This window comes from Chaetodon auriga, chromosome 12, assembly GCF_051107435.1.
Source record: "Chaetodon auriga isolate fChaAug3 chromosome 12, fChaAug3.hap1, whole genome shotgun sequence".
NCBI classification, from domain to species: domain Eukaryota; kingdom Metazoa; phylum Chordata; class Actinopteri; order Chaetodontiformes; family Chaetodontidae; genus Chaetodon; species Chaetodon auriga.
In genome coordinates this window covers 2,896,573-2,917,578 of record NC_135085.1, presented here as the reverse complement: position 1 = coordinate 2,917,578, position 21,006 = coordinate 2,896,573, and the positions used below count along the sequence as shown (strand labels likewise).

General features: G+C 40.0%; 1 protein-coding gene across 1 annotated transcript in view; it reads left to right on the top strand.

Moving 5' to 3' along the window:
• LOC143329349 (cadherin-18-like) overlaps positions 1-21,006 on the top strand; it is a 194,364-nt gene that overhangs the window by 111,820 nt on the left and 61,538 nt on the right. The gene's annotated exons all lie outside the window — the stretch shown is intronic.

Here is a 21,006-nt window from a genome sequence, read left to right as displayed (position 1 = left end):
ATGAGATAGTTTGGAAATTAGGAGAACATGAATAAGATTTAATATGACCTGGCCCTCAGTGGGCTGAAGAGGAAGGCTGGGCTTCTTCAGCCACGGGATGCGCTGTGATGTCATCAGCGTCGACTTGGATGCTGCACTAGGCTCAATCATCTGTCGGTGCTCCAGATGATCGTCAGTGGTTTGAAAAGTTGTTTTCTCTTTCGGAATGGTAAAGAGGGTAGAGGGTTGAAGGATAAAGGGATGAGGGTCGAGGTGTAAGGGATGAGGGATGAGGGGTGAATCAATGAGGGGGTAAGTGTGTTGTCGGAGATCTTTCTTCGAGCGAGTTACTGTCCATGTGGATAGGTTTGGAGCTGGATGAAATGCACCTTTACTGTTATGCTTGTCACGTGTTGTGTGAAGGCAGAGTCGAAGGGATTGTGTCGCGGTATGGAGAAAAGAAAGTGAATTTGACTCCTGTGAGTTGTTTGGAACTGCTGGAATGATGGAGTGCGTGTGCTCAAGTTGATTATGAAGTTGGGGTGGAAAGGTAATAATAATAATAATAATAATAATAATAATAATAATAATAATAATAATACGTTCTATTTTTAGGCGCCACTCAAGGTCACTTTAAGGCAAAGAATTAAAAACAACAAATGAAACATCAAGATACCAGAAGAAAAAAAAAGAAAGAAAGAAATTAAACAAAGGAAAAACAGTTAAACAGAATATGCCAGTTTAAAAAGATAAGATTTAAAAGTCAGAAGGCAGTCAGTATTATGAATGTCTGGTGGGAGGGAGTTCCAGAGGTGGGGGGCAGAGCGACTGAAGGCTCTGAGACTAAAGGTTGACAGACGGGCAGAGGGAACAGTGAGGTTACTAGAGGTAGAAGATCTGAGTGTGCAAAAAGGTGTGTTGATATGAAGGAGTTTTGAACAGCTCGATAAAACCATAAAAGGAACAATAAAAGGAACTGGAGAGCAGTGGCAGCTATCTGCACACAGCATTCACTCAACCGGAAGTTGATACATGTAGTCTACTATAGGTGGAGAGGATGAGAGAGCTCAGAAACGAGGTGAGCTTGGGTAGTGTTTTATACGACCTGGCCCTGTGGAAGGGCTGATGAGGAGGGCTGAGTTTCTTTGGCATACATGCAATACGTTCTGACGTCATCAGCGTTGGCTTTGGCCCGGCGCTGGAAGACCCAGAAGTGTTCGGGACGCTCAGGAAGGAGGCGAGGTAGTTTGCAAGACCCGTTGAGCAGTTTGAAAAGTTTGCTGCTGCAGCCAGGTTTGCTGGTGGCGTTGGATTGCAGAGAACAAGGCCACGCAGTCGAAGGGGAGATGAATGAATCAGGAGCGCTTTAATGAGCTGGTGCGTAATTAAGGTGTGTTTGAGCCGTGGTCTTGTTCCTGAACTTAGTTATTAAACTTCATAAGTAATGAAAGAAAGGGTCCTGTACTCATCCCTAGAAAACATAATTTTCACTATCAGGTGGTGATTTTATATTCACCGTGTCACACTGTTTCACAAAGGAAGAAATACATTGACTCACTCAGTCTCTCAGTGTTACCCAAATACAGCAGTAAAAAGCGATCCACACAAAGTGTTTTTAAGCATTTTTGACATTAGCAACCATTTTATCAAATGTATCAGTCCACACATGCATTTTTAACACTCAGTCTTTTTTTCCCTTTGATGCACTTAAGGCATGGGAACCATTTGAATCTATGAGCCAATGTTTTATTTTCTCTGGCAGATGCAGTTTGGTTCTTCCCCAGTTTGCAAACCTTTTAAAAAGGTACATTGTATGAGAATTAGCCACCTGTTGAAGGTTACTCCAAACAAATGGGGGTCAGCATATCACCAGAGTAACCACTCACTGCTGCTCACTATACTCTTCGTTGTAGCTGTCTGTGGCTTTTGGCTCAGTTACCTGTGCAGTTAACAGCCTTATTAGCCAATTGGAGTTTGCCCTGACTGAGAGCTTGGCGCACTGGGGTGATTGTTGGTGTTTACACTATGGGCAATGGAAGTGTGCTCAGCAGCCTCCTAGTGAACACAGCTGGATTGGGAATGAACACAACCCCTGTGACAGGGAATACGTGGTGGGTTTGTAAGTTTCATTCTGTTTCAGTGGGTTTGAATGATTGGTGAAAGAGAGAAACATGAATTCAGGAGTTGTAAGGGTGTATTGGTCCATTTAATTAGAAAAATAGGTATAAGAATAGTTTCTGTCTTGACATGTTGTGAGTTTATTTTGTTCAGTCTGAAGCTGAGCCATACTGTTGGACTGTCACATCTTGAAGTATAAAGTGATATTATAGGACAGGTGCTGGATAGTATACAACTTCAGTACATATCACTGCAACAGAATACATACATAAGGTTAGTTAACTATTTGAATGTTTTAAACTAACCCCACCCAAGCCTCTCACCCCAACCCTCCTTAGGTCTTGTAAGAACATTTCTTCACTAGGATTGAATGAGTAAACGTGACTTTCTGCTGGGGAAAAAAAAAAGTCCCTACCCTTCAAACATATTTCAATCCATCCTGGTCCATGTCAGGCCAGTCACAAATATTTATCTGTTTCATGTGAAATACACCCCATAACGGCCAAGATGGCTGCAAGTGGCAGGTCAGGCATCAGGCAGCAGGGAAAGTTACAGGACCCAAAATGCAACACCTAGAGAAGAAAAGAAACCAAGATGAGTTTTAAGTTTTAAATATGACTGAGGCAAAACTGATGAGTCAAAGAGTCCAAAACTTAGAGGGAACTTGAGGATGAGTAGGCTACATGTGTAGATGCAATCCTTTCCAAAGACACAGACAGACAGGGCATAGACAGAGACAGGCACCTGAGCACACACAAAAACAGAGGAGTTAGGAAGGTAGGCAAGATGTCAAGAACAAAAGGCAAAAATACTTAGGCGTCCTTCTGGAGTCTCAGTCGATACCACATGGCTGAACAGATGATTCAAAGAATACTGGATGGAGAGGCAGTGCTTATATTCTGTGGCAGCAGGTGAGTCTTGATTGCATGATTGAGTGCATCTGTGCTCAGGGAAGGAGGAGGCCGAGCTCAACCTGTCAGCCACGCCCTGCAGGGAAACACACATTTGACAAACACGGGAGAGACAGGCGGGAGACAGAGGGAGAGGGTAAACCAGACCAGAGTTGGTGGCTGCTAGCACAGTGGCAAGACTAACCAAAATGTTTTTGATGAGTTTTGTTTTGTTAATGTCAAGTTTGAATTAAGTTTATTTATGGTTTGGTAGTTTTCTTACTCTTTAACAAAAAGGTCTATCTGTGTAGGGATCCTTTCCATAATGTTGTCAGACACTTAGAGAAACACTCTGAGACTGTCGATGGCAAAGAAAAAAAACAAGCACATTTAGTGGAAAATGTATTTTGATTGGCACAGTTTCCCCCAAAGACTATGTTACTGCAGGCTGAGGCAACCTACTGTACCAATTTTGATTTCACCTCTGTTTCTGCTGCATGTAGCATCAGAGTTCTCCTATTCCTTACTGTCCAAAAATCAGTTCATGCAGTTTTAAACATTTATTTTGTCGTAACGCAATCAGTTAATTTTGACATTTATATTCATGAATAGCTGTTATTTTCTTTGCTATACATGCTTCAAGCAGCAATTGTGAAAAATGGTGAGCTATCAGTGGTCACAGGTTAGATTAGTTTAATCAATCAGTGGTTAAGACATGTATTTATGTGAGAAAAGGACTACAATTCCAATTACATGTGACTGTGATGTAACACTTTCTGTTACAGTATTTATTTCTAGCTTGACCATGTAAAGAAACCACTTAAATGAAAGCTCATCTTTACAACTCAGCTTTGCAGTCCTGTCCCCTGTGTGGCACATGGTTCCATGAGCTCAGGTGCATCATGTACTGTACAGTCTGAAGGATCAAACTGCTCAGTCTAATGTAATTTAACATTGCTGTCTTTCTCGAGCCTCTCATCTCTCCTGCAATCAGATTCTGTAGGGAGATGACAGCACAATCACACACACACACACACACACACACACACACACACACACACACACACACCGTGCATTAGCTTGTACCCAGTGTTGAGATGGCTTCAGTGGACATCACTTGTCGATAGTATCCAACTCATTATCACAAATGGAGACCTGAAACTCTGTGATGAACAATAACTAATGTGGCTGTTAATAGACTAAAAAATACTAAAAATTAATCATCTTCTAAATATTGAAGCTTGTAATAATTTATATTAAATTGTAAAATGAATGTAGAAACAAAACCAAGGATGTATATATTTGAATTCAAATACTTTTGTTTAATGGTATCTTTTTAAGTTTGTCTCCTGTGAACTGCAGATGTCCAGTAATACGTCAAGGCCATTGACCGTCATCTTGAAAGGCATATTTCTGATATGAACAAACATGGCATCTATGGCTGGCTGTGATTTGTAATACTAGGCTACCAGCAGTTACTAAACTTAACTTACCTGATGCCAGTCTGCTTCATTTGCCTCTTATTGCCATGCTCGCACACTCCATACAGCTTTGCTAGGTCACGGATTTTCACGCCACACACCACATAATGTTCAATTGTGTCAGCTGGTAAATCAAAAGATAGACGGTCAGGTGGACCAGCGTTGGCTGTTGTAGCTCTCCATCACCCTGCAGCCTCAGCTGCTATACTTTCTCTGTGACGATTGTGATTACAGCTTGATTACACCCAATCCAAGATGGCAGTGACTTGTTCAAGTCTACTAATGTAATGTATGAAATGATGTATGTATGTATGAAAATAGACATAATATAATGACATGATACAGTACTAATTAATAATTTTGTCTTGTTCGTTTCCTATTGGCACACACCCTGTACCTTGCCTACTTTCCTTGTCTGTATGATTCTTCCTAAGTGACACAGTATGACTATGACACGATGACACACTAATATGCTTGAATAGGCATATTATTATTATTATTCATATGTAATTTACGGTAGCTGCAGTGGTTGCCTTTAAATTATCAACAGTTTTAATGAGGTGAAAATGTTTGATGATTAATGTAACATTGGTCAAATTGAAAACTGTCTCACCAGACTATCACTGAGAGCTTGACTGCAGAAACATCCGCTGAACCCTAATGTATGCTTAGCTTCCCTCCCCTTGCCTTCTGATCTCTGTCTGTCTCTCCAAGCTAAGAGAGAAAAATATCCTCTTCTTATCTGTCATCTCTTTCTTACTCTCCTGTGTCTATGTGTGATGGATTACAGTGAAAAAATGAGACGGGGGTACGCAGAGGAAAGCTGCATTTATAATGTCAAGTACCATTTACTAGGGCAAATTTACAAATATACTGACTGACTGCAATCCTCATGTTATTTTGGCTGCTCTCATTTTTGCAAGAAACAGGTGGTAGAATGTACAAAGCTCAAGGTCTTTTGATGCTTTGCTGGTGGAGGCCAGTTTTGTGTCATTCTGTCAAAAGGACTGAAGCTGGGATTATACTGCGGTTTGGGAAGAGATGTCTCAATATGTCCCTTCCAGTCAAATTCAATAGTGGCACAAAAAAATTGGATTTGGCCTTCAAAAAAAAAAAAAAAAAAACAGACAGCGGGTGAAAACTACTTCCAGTAGTCTGAAATCGTGTCAATTTTTGTCCCTGGCTGAGGACAGTTAATCTCTGCCTCCATCCTTATAACACAGAGGCAGAATTCCTCCAGTCCCTTTAGCGTTCTTTTTTTTTTTTCCTGTCTCGCGCCAGTCCCCTCCACTCATTTTCAAACTCTCTCTGCGGTCACTCTCTGTGATACAGGTGCATAATGTGTGCTGCCTGTCCTGTCCAGCCTGTACCATGTCTCTCCGCTGAGTCTAAAGAGGCTGATAAGGCCAGATGGCTCTCTGCTTTGTTAGCCTCTGAAGCGAGTAATGCAGTGTAGCAGAGCCTCGAGGCTAAACACTGTCTGCATCTCATGTGGGAGAGGTGTGTGTGTGTGAGAGAGCGAGAGAGAGAGACAGAGAGAGAATGTGTGTGTTGTGGCAATTCTGTCCTTGTTAGAACCAGTTTGGGTTCAGACCTTGTAAGTGTGGACATTTTGCAAGGTGAGGTCATTTGACCAGTTTTCAATCCATCAGGCTGCCACATTTGGTCAGGTTATTCCTAAATATTCCACATAACTGCAAAATCACACACCAAATTAAATCGCACCAGAAATAGACAATACTGTACTGATACTGTACTGTGTATTTGTCTGACTTTTCTTCCAGTAAAGTGGCACCAGATGACAAGTGTACTGCAAGTTGGCACTCTCTGGCACACTTGAATAATGAGATTATCCACTGGTGCACACAATACAGCTTTCAGTCTCTTGAGCTCAGTTGGTGTTTCATTTTATTTTCAAGTGACATATACCAGCAAAGGAACAATCATACAGCAGTTACACTCAACTAAAAGTAAAGTATAACAGAAAATGCACATTTATGGAATGTATTGTGTCAACAATAAATTTACACTGTTATTGCAGTGCAAGTAGTGCTGCACATAAAATAAAAAAAATAGTAAGACTCAACATTATTTTATATGATTTGCGAATGATAACATCTTTCTCATAATAAAGAATAAAATAGAAAAAGAAAAAACATCACATCCACGATAACAATTCAAAAAAACATTTTCAATATTAATCACTTACAGTAAATGACAAGAGTAAGTCCACACCTATGCTAGCTGCTCTGTGAGCAGTACTTAAGCACAATGGTGATGCAAACATCAGATAAATAATAAGTAAAAAAATAATGCTACTTGATGATTGATGATGATGATTAGCATGATGTTTAACAAGGTTTACCATGTTCACTATCACAGTTTAGCACGTTAGCATGCAAACATTTGCTATAAAGCACTAAACACCAAGTACAGATGAGGACGATGGGAATGGTATTAGTTTTCGTGGTATTTGGTCATAAACCAAAATATTAATCAAGTTCAAATGTTTAAATGATGATGCCAATACATGAAAACTTGGATCAGCAAAATTATTACAGATAGTCCTGAGGTGACCATGAATGTCTGGACCAAATGTCACAGCAATCCATCCAATGCCTGTGAAGACATTTCACACAGAACCACAAATATCACCTTGTGTCCCTAAAAGGAAAAGTCAGCAGATCATCAGACTTGTTCTCTGGGGATCACAAACATCTGTCCAAAATTTCATGACAATCCATATGATAGTTGTTGAGCTATTTCAGTCCGGACCAAAGTTGTATAAGTTTACTGACTGACCAACTGACACGACCACACCCCTCATGGCTCAAAATATTGACTGAGGTCAAGAGGAATAGCTTTTTAATTTTAAAGCTACAGTATGTTTATTTGTTGATTGAGAGTTGGAGAGGTGTTCTCAATGGAGACTGTCTACAGAAAAGACAGCTAGTCATTTGCTGAAATGCCGAAATGCCGAAATCTACTATGCTTAATTCTACCTTTTAGGTTTACTTGGTTATTGGATAGCATTGTGAAATTAATGTAATATTGTTTGTTTTTGGAATGTTTGTCATAACATAATTTTGGATAAACATCCTGTGACTGTATTATACTGATTATATCTGTTTAGATGTTTTAGATTTGATGGACTATATGATTATATGGAATTATATTTAATTGTACAAGACTACATAATTATATATCATTATTATTTTTAAAAGTACTTTTTACATCATGTGAAAAATGAAATTAATTATGTTGCTGTTCTAAATTTCTTTTAGCCAGTAATAATGAACATTTGCAGTAGTTGTCGGTAGGACTTCACATAACTGACAAACATTTTAAGGTATTGCTGGCAGAATCGAATTGAGTTGAATAGACGAAGGCAGTGACACATTCATCCTGCTCCTGAAAACAACTGACGCTGGTGACTCCTCCACTTCCCCAAGGGTCACTGCAACACTGCCACCAGTGATTGAATCTCTGCCAGTTATTACTGAAATGCAAATACAAGAAACATCCTTTGTTCTCCACTGAAACTGGCACCTTCAAATGACAAATTAAAATCTAATGCTCAGTTATATTAAAATAACTGAAAGGGAAATGTTAAGTTTTTTAAATGCTCTGCAGACACCGTCTAACTATGGTGATAGGGGTAACTCTAGAATAAAATGAGTCCATCTGGTGTTTGGAAAAAAAGTCATGAAGTTGTGCCTTGTGTTGAGTGCAACCTGTGTTGCTGTTCAAGCAGACAACTGCCTTGGCTTGAGAAGGTTGGTGTCTCCTGCCAAATGCCTCCACTAACCTGGCTGGATGTCTACGGATGAAAAAAAAAAAAAAAAAAAATGTTGGAATTAATTTGGAAACTCTGAGAAACAAAAGCTTTACCTTCATAACATTATGAAGCAGTGGTATTTGGTTGATCAAACAGTCAATGGAGGCAAATCAATCTCACCAGGTACAATAATTCTGCCCAACAACAACACCCCCTTCACCACACACAGACTGCTCCTTATATAAGGGTTTATATAAGGGTGTCTGCTCAATTAATTGGCTGGCACATTCCATTTACAGGGAGCAACACAGATATCTACACGCATAGATATACAATGAATATTTACATAAACCAATCACCAAAAATATCCATATACCAATGATTATTTACACACCCAAATAGACTTAATGAATGCCAAGAAATATCTTGCATAAATAAATACATTTGAACAATCCAGCTTAACTCTCCTCTACCCACTTCCCACTTGTTTTTACTCTTTGGGAACTGATACAAAGGTATGCAAACCTTTAAAAAATTCTTTTATCCAAACATCATGGGAGAAGGCGAACAGGCAGAGGTAAGTTGGCACCAACAGCTTTCAGTTGACCTTTGCAATTGGCTGAAGTGTGAATCTCACACTGTACTCTATCAAACATTTGTCCATTCTTGAGTCAAACATCACTGTGTGTTATTTCGTCTTTCACGGGGGAATGACGAGGTAGACCAACACACGTCACCACTGTGCACATGTGACACAAGACAACTGCAACATCAAACCATTAATATATATGCCAAAATATGTGTGTATCTGTTGTGTACTCATATGTATATGCCAATTTGTATATATATACCTATATCACATTAAACACCTTTACTGGTAAAGTTGAGTATTAGTGGAGATGTAACTGCAACTTGTCATTACAAATTGGAAAACTGCATCTGTGACAAACACATGCAGGTTAGTGATATCTGTGCCTGGCATTGTAGCTGGGTGTATATGTCACGGAGCGGGTTTCAGGCCCAAGCGCAAAACCACCACAATATGGGTAAAGCTTTTATTCACTTTTTAATCTTGAATAGGCAGGACCAGATTAACAGCCACAATCATAGTCTCAAACACTACAAACACTCGCAAACAATGTCCAGTAAACAAAAGGCAAGACTCGTGGTCAGGGACAAAAGGCTAAGGCAGTTAACGGGGAACAGGAGAACAGGTGTGGTCAGATACAGGCAGGGTCAGCAACAGGAGATCAGTCCAAGATTTAGCTGGAGAGTCTTGCATGAGGACAATAATAATAATCCAGGCATTTGTATGTGAAAGGGTAAAAATAAAGCAGACAAGAAAATTAATAGAGTTGGCTGGGAGTTGTGACACCATGTGAGTCTCTGGTTTCTAAAACAATCAGAGAAACTCAATCACTGCTGGACCTCCAAGATGTCAGTCAGGTTTGTGGACAGTGGAAACTTGTCAGTGAAACTTTATCAAAATGTTAACGCTAACACATAATCAACCCTGGACTCCTGGTTATATCAGAGCAGGTCTGTGAGGTGTCAGCAGTGGTATTGCACCTGTGGACATACACTCACTGGCCACTTTCTTAGGTACACCACGCTAGTACCAGGTTGGACCCCCATTTTGCCTTCAGAACTGCCTTAATTCTTCGTGGCATACTGTCAACAAGGTGTTGGAAACATTCCTCAGAGATTTTGGTCCATATTGACATGATTTGGTGGCTGCTCATCCATGATGCCAATCTCCTGTTCCACCACATCCCAAAGGTGCTCTATTGGATTGGGATCTGGTGACTGTGGAGGGCACTGGAGTACAGTGAACTCATTGTCATGTTCAAGAAACTAGTTTGAGATGATTTGAGCTTTGTGACATAGTGCATTATCCTGCTGGAAGTTGCCGTCAGAAGATGGGTACACTGTGGTCTTAAGCCTCAGGTAGGCTGTGGCATTTAAAGGATGCTCAATTGGTACTAAGGGGCCTAAAGTGTGCCAATATCCCCCACACCATTACACCACCACCACCAGCCTGAACTGTTGATGCAAGGCAGGATGGATCCATTCTTTCATGTTTACGCCAAATTCTGACCTTCCATCTGAATGTTGCAGCTGAAATCAAGACTCATCAGACCAGGCAATGTTTTTCCAATCTTCTATTGTCCAATTTTGGTGAGTCTTGTAGCCTCAGTTTACTGTTCTTAGCTGACAAGAGTGGAACCTGGTGTGGTCTTCTGCTGCTGTAGCCCATCTGCTTCAAGGTTCAACTTGTTATGCATTCAGAGATGGTATTCTGCATACCTTGGTTGAAACAAGTGGTGAACGAGTTGCTGTTGCCTTTCAATCATCTTGAACCAGTCTGCCCATTCTCCTCTGACCTCTGACATCAACAACGTATTTTCATCCACACTACTGCCTTTACTGGATATTTTCTCTTTTTGGACCGTTCTCTCTAAACCCTAGAGATGGTTGTGCATGAAAGTCACAGTAGATCAGCAGTTTCTGAAATACTCAGACCAGCTCAGACCAGCTCATCTGGCACCAACCATGCCATGCTCAAAGTCACTTAAATCCCCTTCCTTCCCCATTTTGATGCTCGGTGTGAACTTCAGCACGTTGTCTTGATCACGTCTACATGCCTAAATGCATTAAGTTGCTGCCATGTCATTGGCTAATTAGCTATTTGTGTTAACAAGCAATTGAACAGGTGTACCTAATAAAGTGGCCAATGAGTATAGGTCTCCTCATTAACACGTCATGTGGACTTAAGCTTGGTTTACGCTTCTGCGTCGCGGCGACGCCGTACCTACGCCGTCGACGCAGACCCCTACGCGGACCCTACGCCGTAGCCTGACGCGCACCTCCAAAAAATCCTGACTATGCGTCGCGTCGACGCGTAGTGACGTGAACGTCGAGGACTGTGATTGGTCCGTTCAGAACGTAATTTTCGGTTCAGTCGCAGCCCTATGGTCGCAGCACAACAACACCGCCATTTTCAAAGTTTCTGTGGTGAGAGCTACAAGAAAAACTGAACCAAGCCGAAGAAAGAATTGTCCAGGAGGTACGCAAGTACGACCACCTCTACAACTCCTCTTCGCGGCAGCAAGAGCCCCCCGAAACCATACAAAGACACAGCCACACCCCCCTAGCGGCTTGGCGGTGAATTGCGGAGCAACGCGTTCCCTCGACGCAGAACTACGAATGCTCAGTGACGGCGTAGGGTGTCCGCCGTAGGTACGGCGTCGCCGCGACGCCGAAGCGTAAACCAAGCTTTAGACCTGCCATTCTGTTACTGTAGGTGTACTTCTGTTGGCTGCATAGTTGTAGTCTTTTTCCTTAATTGTGCTACTCATTCTCTCTACCAGCTCTGGGGATGATAAGAAACATGCAACTTCCATTCCATTCATAACACTTTGCTCAGCTGCTGGACTTGGAGGCATATTCACAAAGTCTGTTTGCCTCTTTACAAATGGTCGTGATGGTAGGTGGTCGTGTTTTAAGTCTTCTCTTATCTTGTTGTTAGGGTTATAGCAGTTGTTCCCCTTTTTCCTACATGTGTGGGACTGTCTGGGCTAACACATGGAGAGACAGACCTATCAGGTTTGAGCCACAACCCTGACTCACAACTGTAAGAGCATGTTGGGTTGTGACTTGCAACATCATCTAGTGAGGTGAGTGGAGAAAGAACAAGAGGTTGGAAAGACATGCATTGTAGTACCATGATGAGTTAACCGCGGCATGTTTAGCAGCCTTGTCTGCTATTGTGTTACCTTTCGAATCAGTGCCACCTGTGTGAACAGCACATTTTACAAATCCAGTTTTGAAGGCAATAGAATGGCATTCAATAAGTCAGATGTGAGAGCTGAGCATTGAATTGGTTTGCTGGAAGATGTCATAAAACCTTTGAGTTTCAACATTGCAAAAAAAATCATGGGTTGCACCAACTGCATATCTTGAATCAGTGTCAATGTGGGCAGACCGGCCCAAAATACAGCCATGTAATGGGACAAAGCCTGTTGAACAGATGTTCCAGTAGGTAAAGCATGTGCCTCCACTACAGCAATTTCAGTTGTGACAACATAACCTGAAAGATATTGTATTTTTCAGGGTCTCATTGCTGAGCCATTCCACAAGAAAGATTAAATCAGATTTTGGAGTGGGGGGTTGCATCAAATCAAACCTTATTGATGGAACTCTTTCACGTGAATCCCACAATCTATCAATCAATCTCGATCTACATCAGTTAAATGGGAGAAATGTAGTTGGATATAAAGGTGGGTTTCTATGAACAGAAATGTTACAGCTGGTTAGCGTGGTCGCTTCATAGCCTGATCTACATGCAATCATGTCCTGGATTGCAAAAGTGTTCAGAATATGCAAAACAGCATGAGGCGCAAAAGCTTGGAGTCATTTGGAATCCATAACAATTGGGGCTGATTTTTCAATTAGGACAGCCATGGCTGCAACACTCGCAAAGAGCCTAACATTCCCTGCACTACAGGAGGATGCTCTGAAGAATAGAATGTCAGCAGGTGGTAAAGAAAGCTATGTTTATGAACCGAAATGCCAGAGGTGAAGCAGTTATTCTTATGCACATACAGGTGAAAATTATATAGTCTGACAAGTCCAAGGCTGATGCTGATGTAAGGGCAGCTTTGGAGTCTATAAATGTCGATGTCATACGCTCAATGCATTCCATGGAGTCCAGAGTGACTCCATGTAACCATGAATCCAATGCCTGCAGAATTTGGAGGTCATTGGCGTATTTGAGCAATGTAATGTGACCAGGGAGCACAAGGTCATCAAGGTCTCTCTTTACCGCTGTGGCACATATCAATGGTGACCCCTAAAAACCTTGCAGGGTCTCATGAATATATGCTGCTAACTCTAAAAGGTGAAAGGCAAAAAGATATTGCTATCAGGATACAACAGAATATAAAAGAAACACAAATCCATCACTCTGTAAACTATGGACTCTTGAAGCAATGAGGACAAAATAGAATTAAAATGAGGCACAATAGTGATACTGCGTGACACAAAAATAAAAAGCTTTTAGATCTTGGACACACAGAACTACAACACATTGTTCCAAAAGAGAATCAAAATCCCAGATCACATGGTTGAAAAGTGGGTGAGACAGTAAAGGGACAATCTTTGTTTGAAAACAGATGTTGTTGCTCGTGGTTCAGAGTTATTGCAGCTGCACAGCAATTAGGACCAACATAGATATGAGCGGGAGCTGATAAGAAGTGGCCTGGCCTAAGAAAGTTGCTGCCCTCTCCTGATAGAACATGGAAAAAGGCTGAAGAAAGAATGCAGATGTACAGTGAAAAGTGAGAAAGGCTTTCATAGCAGTACATGAGGTAGCTAAAGCAGGATCTGTTTCAGGCAGTGTTTGAACATTTTGCGACATCAACAAGGAAAACAAATGATCAGACTGAAATGAAATCAGGGAGCTCCAAATATAAACCACCAGTTGCACAGTAAATCAGAGTATCAAAGCACACAAAGCATCTCTGCCTGAAAGGCTCATTGGAGAATTAGAAGATGACTGCTGAGTAGAGTGAAATTTGAAATCAGACTGCACTTGCTTTTACACAGGTTCAACCAATGCAATTTCAACAACATCCATTGTACTAAGATGCTTTAAGGAAGGTTACAAGTATACAACTTCTGTCTCTGCATGTGTGTCTGCAGAGAAGTGTGTGTGTGTGTGTGTGTGTCTTCTGTGGAGCCCCTCCTTGTGCTTCAATGTGCGCTATTGTGATGTGAAGAGGATTGTACCTGACACATCGTTTTTCTCTTAGCCTTCAGGTCTATGTCTGACCTGTGAAAATGTGTTTTTCTGCTAACTGAAATAACTGATTTTAAGGATAGACACAACACGAGGCAATAGGCCATTCATCACAGTTTGTTCTGGTAGTGGATCACATTGATCTATTTATAGGTGAAGATATTCAGAAACTCTGTTTGCAGTGTAGATGTGCTGTTATCTCTTTGTTTGGCATCAGGATTTGTGCCATTATTTCCTTTGTTTACTTCGGGCAATATTGTGCAGTGGGAGATGTGGCAACAACAGTGCCAGTGCTGACCTTGGTAACAGGACTATTTAAATGTTTATACATTAATGTACAGTTATACTGCTTTCATGTGGATTTAGGCAGACAGTAGGCAGTCAGCTGAATATCATTTTAGTGGATGCGAGTAGGACAGTAAAATTAGCCAGCAGAGAATACTGGCAATGGTAACAGCAGACTTCATGATATCCAGAGTTAGAATATTTTACCTTTTTGCTGTCCTCAACAGAATTTATAACCAGGTGTCGTGTATCTCCCTCACACAATGAGAAAACAGAGGCGATCTGAACAGCAAGAAGCTGATAATTAATAGTTCATTTAATAATAATAATACATCTAATAATGAATAGTTCATAATTAACAATAGCCATCACATCACTGTTGCAACATATGTGTTTTGTGTTGCCATCCTGCCATTCTGTCTGTCTGTTATTCCCATGCTGTCCAGAAGGTGTTGTCTGTCTGCTGTCTGCCATCTGCTTGAATCCATGTGAATCCAACACTCCCCCAACACAGACCCTGCTAGTATGGATGGTTTTGTCCAAGACCTGTCTGGACCTCTAGTTGCAAGTAGCTTCAAAAATACTCATGTACATGTGGACTAGGCCTAGGTAAAGAGGGCAAGGGCAAGTTCTGGTAGGGTTTTGGCATGTACATTGGCAGCTAGTTTCTCAATATGGCCTAATTTCAAAATTTCTAAATTTTGTTGCTGTCCTTGAAAAATGAGGAAAAGATTACTACAAAAACCAGAAGGCAATCCAGACTCTCCAAGTTTTAAAAAAATGTGTCAAACGAGGAAGGAAGTATTAAAAGTCTTTATTATAGTGGCTAAATCCTTAAAAAAGGCAAAACATAAAATGCCAGCATGTTTCGACATCTAGGTCCTCACAATGGCTCCAAAAAAGCTGATGAAGCCTGCTGCTTCCTGCTTTTGAGTTTTAGAACTGGACCTCATGATAGAGGCCATTATAGAGGAAAATCAAAACATGAAACCGGCACAACTGAGGTGGTCCTTTCCTCCTATGTTCTTAAAACAGCATCAAGGACACAAAGCAATACAACACAAATCATATATTCTAAACAACTTGACGACTTTTTAAGTTTTTACATTTGAAGTGTGAATCCAACAACTGTGGCAAGGTTCTTCAGTGTGAATTTAGAGAATATGGAGTCAATTTTTTTGACTTTCTCCTTTTATCATGTTGAAAAGAATATATTCTGCGTTCCAAAGCTTTGCTTTGCACCCACATGTAGTCAGTTTCCCTCACCAGTCTCTTTCTCAGACTGTGCTCTGCGTTACTCAGAAGTGTGTGAAATTCTTTTCTGAGCTCCAAAATAAAATAGGGTCTAAGCAATCTGCTAGTTAGAAAAATCGCTTTTATTTTTTATTTAGTACAGTTTTCTCTTAATTCTTACTCTACAGTCCCCTCAAACATGACAGCAAGGCAAAAGGGAAAAATAAAATCCTTTTGTGTATTTATACCACGTCTGGCTTTTTTGGGGATCCTGTCAACAACAACACCAAACTGAAGAAGAAAACTTGTGTGTGTGGCCAATCCTCACTTTGTGGAATAATGGAAAATAACTCCATCAGCCTCAGTTGTCCTTACTGTGATATAGGTTTTTTTCAGCATTGATAGTGTGCTGCTGCTAAATGTAGCTCCTGTTAACTAGGATTGAGGTACCGGATACTCGTCTGAAACGAGTATCCGGTACGGATAAAGCATTTTTCGGGTACGAGCATGATACGAGTAAAACTCGTCAATATGCGTGCTCGTGCTGAAGGAAAATCCTCATTGGGTAACTGACTGTCTTCACGCTCTGCTCTGTTCTCATGACTTGTTTCGCAACGTACACGTTGCATTTGACAAGACAGAGCTGAAAACGGCTCGTGTCGCGTCGGTCACTGCCTCCACTCCGGTCGTTTTTTTTGTTTTTTTTTACCGTCTGCTTTCTCTTAGTTTGGCTGGTGATATAAAGTCAGTTGGAAAACTTTGCTCGTACTGAACGCGGTGCTTTTGAGAAGAACACAGTGAACAAGGCTGACATATTATTTCCCTGTTTGCCATCACTGGATGTTTGCATGAATCACCAAGTTCACACAGATCATTAAAAAAAAACAGTCTTACAGACCACTTACACACATACACACATATAGCTGAACACACAAAGTAGCCTATATTAATATTTTTATTGTATATCAATTTCAGACTTAAAATAATGTACAGATTTAAGCCCCACCCACTTCCGATTTACTTCCAGTTTAGGCCCCGCCCACTCTGAGTACAGATACGGATACAGATAATTTAGATGGTTAAACAGATACAGATACAGATAGTGTTGTACTCGCTCATCCCTACTGTTAACTACAGTTAACCATGCAGCTAACTGACACTGCACAGACCGGAATGGGAGCTCGGTGCACCAGGGGAGTGCTGGTGTTTACACTGCTAGTACAAGAGGTTTGGACCACTGGTAGGAGGAGGATTTCAGGCCCAGCTGGGGATGCAAGCAGAAAATTTGGTATGTGAATGCGCAGGTAACCAGGCTCAGCAGCCTCTCTGGACATCATAGCAGAGGCGAAGATGCCAAAGGGGATGTTGATGGAGGAAGCTAAGCAGAGACCATGCAAGGGACAGAACAAGAGTAATTTCTCACAAAATAAAAGGCTGCATGTCAGACGCCGAGCTGTTTGGGTAGTAAGTAATATTAGCTGGCTTGCTAAGATATGTCCTGTGTTGCATTTTCTTGTTATTTGACTATATTAGCAAAGTTGAAGAATCACTAGTTTTCAATCATAAGTAATCATATTAATGCACGTGTACAGTTGTCCATATTTATAACAGCAGTGTATAAATTATTGGAATTCTTCATATAATGTTTCCAGATTCAGACACTTTTATGCTGATAATCTGTGAAAATGTCACTTTAACTACGAATACAAATGATCGTGTAATGTTTTCAGTTAATTTAATGGAGTTAAAGTCTAACTTCCTACCTTTTTCAACTGAGTATCATTTATTTTAGCTTTGACTTTGCCATAGTTGGTAAAATTTAACCCTGCACCAACTGTTTCCAGAAGTAGACACCGAGTTTGCCTCGCTATAAACAGTGATCATTGCTGGTTTTGCTGAGGTACTACATTGTTCCCAAGATGGCCAAACCAACATTAGTGCTGTCAACATATCCACTCTTCTTTCCTTTAAAATAAGATGACATGCCTCAACAACTCCAACTCCTCCTTAATTTCCATTTTGTGTGTATACCACCACCAGGGAATTCTTGTCTTCAGGGGTGAGAAGGTGCCTCTGACCATGAACACGGTCAGAGACACCCTTCCACTGATTCGGCCACTCGGGTCGACTGGGGGACCCCAGACTGCTTGACTGCCTGCCTCCACCTCCTGCATAGCCATGGTGTCTGTGGTCCACTTTCTTGTCTTCCTCTCCCGCTTCCTCAAATGCTTGATGTTAGGCATCTGAAAATGCATATTCATTTTTTGCCATCAGAAATACATAAAAAATTAGTTTTAAAGGTACATTTCATATTGCATTACCATGCATAGTCATATATTACCACATGCATATACACAAGTATATACACACTTTACGCCAAAGCATTCTTGAGCTTGATGGATCTGCCAAGGTATTATAGAAGTCTCTCTCCCTCTCCCACATTTATGCACACCTTACCTACCTTTCTTACTTTAACACCATGTCTTTTTCTTCCTGTCTGTTTTCTTCTTGTCTCCCCCATGACTCGTCTTCTGTCTGTTTCTTCCTGTCCCTTTTCTCCCTGTTTCCTATCTTGTCTCATTTTGTCTGTCCTTTGCTCTTTCTCTCCCTTCTCTGGTTGTCTTTTCAGCCAGGAACATAAACCACACAAGAGTACAAAGCTGAGTGAATGTCAAACAACACTCAAATGTGATTATTATAGTGAAGGTTAATCTTTAAAATCAATGTTTTTGATCATAAAAGCCTTTCCTGGCCTTCAAAACATGGACACAGTCACTCACTTGCTCATGCTCTCTCTTGCTCACACATGTGTGCGTGCGCGCACACACACACACACACACACACACACCAAAATTATTTTTATTATCTATTAGAACAGGGTCTTTGAATATACTTAATGTGACCTAGCTTATAATCAAGAAAAAACATTTGAATAGCTACAGTGAACATATTTTAACATTCAGATTTTATGTGGACTGTCACGTTTCAGACCGGGAAAAGATCAGATATTGATCCTTTGTTCGTCTTACCGTGGCAACAATTTCAGACATCCAACATTTCTGCCTCCCTCCATTTTGACTACACATCATGTCAGATGCAATCCTGTTTTCATTGGCTAAGTATAAAGCTAGCTCGGAAGTGCACTCATACAAGTGCAGGGTTTAAGCAGCACAGTAAAAATACAGACACACTCTTAAGGGGAAAAACTGTCACTCAAAGGCGGCCTAAGCATTCTTGCCGCTTTCTCTCATCAAAGTAACTTTCACATACTATTTAGACATGTAAATGTTCATATATACATATAGAATTCAACATGTAGATTCTTACACATGTATAAATTACTTTGATTTATTATTCAGTTGCGGTCATGAAATTTGAGGCCCGCAAAAAGATGGGAAAGTGTGTCAAGCCGGATGCGTCTGGCTCAGGAACAAATTAGCAAACTGTATCCGAATAAGGAAACAGTTCTGCTAATTGCACCAATTCTTTTACAATAGTGCTTTAAGATTTATTTTTTCAGTTCAGGAGCCTGGAAAATGAGTGGGATACATGGGCTGATATCATCTTGAATGGAAGACACAGCTTTCCAACAATTTGAAGTCAGAGAAAGAAAAAAGGTTTCTGTCAGTCAAATTTTATTTAGTTGTGTGTTAGAAACAGTAAACATGTATTAGATGTTGTGGTGTGAAAGCAGTAGACTTGCTATGCCTGCCAGTCTGAGTGAAAACTAGAGGTTTATTTCTAAACTCTTAATGTCATAGTGCAGTGTGCTCCCTGTCAGTTGATGATGCTTCAGTGAGCAACCACATTATTTCAGTAAATTAGTGTAAAATGGATACATTTAAAATGGACTTGTGTTATAATACTGACTGAGCATTTCTTCATAACATCATCAGATATGGGATGTCTATTGAACAAACAAACAGATTTTTTTTTTCTTTGAAATAACAATTACACTCAGAGAGTTAATTTTAGTTTTTTAATATCAAAATTACAATTACAATTAATATTGCCCATGTGAATGTACTGTAATGTAGTGACACTGTAATGGCTTTTTAAAAAAAAAAAAAAAAAAAAAAAAAGTGTATATCAAGTAAGAGGAATGCTGAAATGAGGAATATATGATGTAGCAAAACTCTAAATCTAGTTTTCAGCCTAAGAACCAGAAGCAACCAACACATATAACAGTGAATAAATAATATATGAAAAAGAAGAATATCAGAAATGTATGGGTATCAAATAAATTGGATTTTTAGTTTGTTGGAGAATATAATAATCACTCCCTGTAGGAGGCTGGAAAACATGCAATCTACACCATATGACAGATTTTATATCAGTGTGGAAGAGGGCAGGTTGGTGTGAGTATGTGTGTGTGTAATATGAAGACAAAATATTATGTATAGAAATGTGTGTGTGTAGTATGTGTGTGTGAGTGTTTTCCCATCGGATGAAGAATGTAAGATAGAAACATGAGCTACCAATCCCTGTGGCCAAATCATATTGTTTTATATATATTTAAATTACAGCCAATCACTCTCACATCTGCAGATATAATACATGCTGTCACCCTTCATGCTTCAGCCAGAATGACTGAAGATCATGGACTGAAATACAGTAGTCTCCAGGATAGCACTTCATTGTCTTTTGAATTACTGCATTTGTCATAAATGTATGAATAACATTTTATCTTGTGTCATGCAAACTATGACATATTTACTGTTTTAAGCAACAACTGAAATAATACAGTTTTGTGTTAGCGTGCAGTGCATACATCAACATGTTTTAAACCGGCCAGAGTAACCTTGCTAAACGTGCTCTGTGCTGGTGTCAGTGTTTTCATAAATGTTTTTAATTCTATGGTTTCAGGTAATAATAAGTAAAAGAAAAAAAATTCAGGCGGTAATAAAAATCTTCCACTTAAATGTGTTCAAACTTCTATTACTCAAGACATAACTTAAGAGTGTTACATTTTAAAAGAGACCAAAAACCATGCATATAGTCCAAATGGTCAATTCTTTTCTGTATTTCTTTTATAATATATAAAATTTTGAAAATATTTCTGAATTAACTGATATCAAATTAATATCATTAGTTATTGAGACATACTGTATGTTGTATATACTGTATGTCTCTCAGTATATGAATATAATCATTTGTGTGTCCTGTCCAGAGGCTCTCTAGATAACAGGGAAGAGATTTGTCTGTCAGTCTCAGGTGCTGCTGTAGTGGTCATAGCTGAAAAAAATAGGCAGAATATTCATAACTCACCCATATTAGTATCACTTTTATGTTATTATTAATTAAAAACAGAAATGGGATATAATGAAAATATTGTCTGTATTTTCATTTCAGTAATAATGTTGAAAGAACATCAAGGACAGACTTTTGATTTTTGTTTCATTTAAATTTTTTTGAGTGGCAGCTGCACTTGTATTATGATCA